This window comes from Marmota flaviventris, chromosome 15 (genome assembly GCF_047511675.1).
Source record: "Marmota flaviventris isolate mMarFla1 chromosome 15, mMarFla1.hap1, whole genome shotgun sequence".
NCBI lineage: Eukaryota > Metazoa > Chordata > Mammalia > Rodentia > Sciuridae > Marmota > Marmota flaviventris.
This window is the reverse complement of record NC_092512.1, coordinates 16907351-16911072: the sequence shown is the minus strand read 5'-3', so window position 1 is coordinate 16911072 and position 3722 is coordinate 16907351.

The window sequence follows — 3722 nt, the reverse complement described above, 5'->3', positions numbered from 1 at the left end:
GTGTGTGTGTGTATGTTTGTTACTATAAAATCTCATCACATCTACAAATCTGTGTAAGCATCACCACACTGAGACACCATTACCAGCATCGACAAAATTCCAAAGAAACTCCCTCCTACTACAGCTGTAAGACCTGCCTGCCAACCCTGATCCCTGTTCTCCATCATTAGATCACTAGAATTCTGTCTTTCAAGAGTGTTATATAAGTGGACACACACAAACCAAATCACTGAAAAGTTGATTGACCTCCCCGCCACTCAGCATATCATTCTTGAATTCCATCCCTGTTGTCTTATCAAAAGTTCATTCTTTTTCTATGTTAGAAAGGTATTGTTTGTTTATCCATTTTGAGCAGAAGTTATTTTAAATCTTGCTCAAGGGGATCATCTGGGAGGGCCAGAAGAAGCCAAACAGTGAAGTCAGAGTGGAGAGAACCCTAGAATTGAACCCAAGGGCACTTTACCACCGTACTACATCCCCAATCCTTTTTATTTTCTATTTTGAGACAGGGTTTCAATAAGTTGCTGGGGATGTCCTGCAACTTGTGATCCTCCTGCCTCAATCTACCCAGTTGCTGGGATTACAGGCATGGGCATGGTAATAAGGTATAATATATCTTAGGTATTATTTAGGCATTTTCTTTCTTTTTTTTTTCAGAGAGAATTTTTTTAAATTTTTTTTTTTTTTTTTTTTTTTTTTTTAGTTTTTGGCGGACACAACATCTTTGTTTGTATGTGGTGCTGAGGATCGAACCTGGGCCGCACGCATGCCAGGTGAGCGCCCTACCGCTTGAGCCACATCCCCAGACCTATTTAGGCATTTTCTGCTTGAGGAAATTAGGACCCGGAGGTGAATAATTTGTGACAGAGCCTGTGTCCTTAAATACTGGGCTTTACTGGCTCTTGAAGCTCCTTTCGTTTTTTCCTTTTGGTAGTCAGCCTGTGGTTAAGTCGGCAGTAAAGAGCTCTTGAGGCTCAGAGTCGAAAGCTGTCAACGCTGAGAACTTTATTTCTCAGAGCTCCAGGACCCACATCTTGCGTTTGAATCTTAGATGGCGGGAAACGGCAGGCAGGTGTCGGCAGGAGCGGGGCGGGGCCGCCAGGCGCCGCCAGCCAATGAGAATGGGCGGCGGCCTCCCTTCCACCCTGCGGGCTGCACGCGCCAAAATTCCAAACGGGACTGCGCACCACTCACGCTGTCTTCCTCCGCCCAGCTCATCGAGCCGGGACTACATAAGGAAAAAAGAAGTCAATCGTCGTCCCGCCAGAATCGACTCAGGTGCTCCTCACCGTCAGTGTGTGTGGCGGTCCACTTGGGCCTCGCCTCCTGTGCTTTTCAGATAGCGGAGTTTCGAGGTTGCGGTTCCACGGAGGCGGAGTGGGCGGGGCAGACGGTGGAGTGGGCGGGACAGACGCCGGAGGGATTCTGGGGGTCAGTGCCTGGAGTGTAGAAGGTCACTGAGGGCTGGTGAGTGAAGTGCTGGCTATTCCCTGCCGCACTGAGGGCAGGCTTAGTCCTGTAGATTGGAGTGCACTTATTAACTCTGTGTGTCCAAATTCATATGTCAGAGCCCTGTGCCCCAGGGTATCGGTGTTTGGGGGTGGAGCTTTGGGAGGAATTAAGTTTAGATGAGGTCCTGTAGGATGGAATTAGAGCTGTTATGCAAAGAAAAAGAGCTACTCGCTGTGCCATGTGAGACACAGCGAGAAGGAGACAGTGCTAGTTCGGGAGATAGCCCTCACGAGAAACGGACAGCCCTTTCTTGGACTTTGTAGTCTTCAGAGCCATGAGAATAGATTTCTGTTGTTAAGACACCAGCGGGCCCGGGGGGTATTTTGTTATGGCAGCACGAACAGACTAATAAAAAACATTAGGGGGACTGTGAAATGCTGTGCATGTCCTCAAGGGCCCTTGTGAACTGTAACCACTGAGCCTCTGTCCACTGGTCTTTGCTAAGGTTAACACCCTATGAGACCGACTCATTGAATAGCTAGGGAATGAAAAGGATGAGGACTTACAGGCTGAGGGTCATAAAGTCTGTGTCCCATCTGAAGTTATCTCTTTATAGGGCTATTTCTCTGGGTCACCAAGCTGCACCCCATTCTATGGTTGAAACCAGAGTTTCTATCATTTCAATCACGTAAGCTCTCCATTTAAGAAACGGAAAATAGGGTAAAAAGAGATGCTAGTACTGCTTTTGCAAGCGCCAAATTAATGGAAGAGACTCTCAAAGTATCCTCATTTGTGTGATGGTGTATGCAGTTATTTGGCGAGGTGTTTTTTAAAAATATTTTTTTAGTTGTTGATAGACCTTTATTTTATTTATTTGTATGTGGTTCTGAGGATCCAACCCAATGCCTCACACATGCCAGATAAGTGCTCTGCTGCTGAGCCATAGCCCCAGCCCAAGGTGTTTTATTTCTTCCTGATGGAGTGGGGATGCACAAGTGAGTTGGAGTCTCTTTATTATTGACTGTTCTCTCAGCTTGGCATGATTAAGTTTTCAATATTATAAGAGTGGTATCAAGCTTATATAAGAAACCTAGTTTGAACTTTTCAGTTATAAACAAATTATTTGTGGTTAACTGTATTAACGTGTATAGTTCTCACTGCATAAATATACATCCAATATATACATATACCTATATTTAAATAAACCAGAGTATTTTGGATTTACAGAAAAGTTGCAGAGTCTCAACTTTACCTAGTTTTAGTTTCCTTAGATTATGTTAACGTCATATTATCATGGAACTTTATTCAGAACCAAGAAACTAACAGAGGTGCATTACTGTTAACTAAACTCCAGACTTTGAATTTCATCAGTTTATCTGCAGATGCCCTTTTTCTGCACCATGAGCCATTATAGGATGCTGCTTTGCATTTAATTATCATGTCTACAGTGCTAGAAAATCTCCAAAGGTAAGAAATGTGTAATTAACCCTGGCATCCCTGGTTTCCCTTCTTACTACAGCAGAACAGGTGTGGTGACTCATAGGTTGTTGATTGTCCTCTGCTAGGCACTTCACACACATTGCCTCCATACTGCTTCTTCTATTGTTTTCTTAGGGCTGCCATAGTAAATTACTATAAGCTTAATCCCTAAACAGTAGAGATTTATTCTCTCAGTTCTGGAGGCTACTCTGAAATTCAGGTGTCAGCAAGGCCCTGCTCTCTCTGATGGCTCTGAGGAAAAAACCTTTCCTTGACTCCTCCTGGCTTCCTGGCTGTGGTTCCTAGTGATCCCTGGGTTTCCATGGTTTACAGCTGGATGGCTCCAATCTGTCTCCGTTAGACAAGGCCTTCTCTTTCTTTCTCTGGTTGTTCTCTCTTTTTACAATAACACCATTAGATTTAGGGCCCACCCTTATCCACTGTGACCTTAATTATATCTGCAAAGACCCCTGTTTTCAAATAAGGTCACATCCTAAGGTTCTGGCTAGACATAAAATTTGGGAGGGACACAATTCTCTTGTACAGTTACTGTTATGGTTTGGATATGAGGTATCCCCCAAGCTTATATGTGAGATAATGCAAGAAGGTTCAGAGGACAAATGATCGGATTACTAGAGCCTTAACACAATCAGTGACTTAATCACCTGATGGAATTAATTGAGTGGTAATTGAAAGCAAGTGGGGCATTGAGGGCGTGGCTCTGGGGTATATATTTGTATTTGGCAAGTGGAGATCTTTCCTTCTGCTTTCTGATCATCATGTGAGCTGGT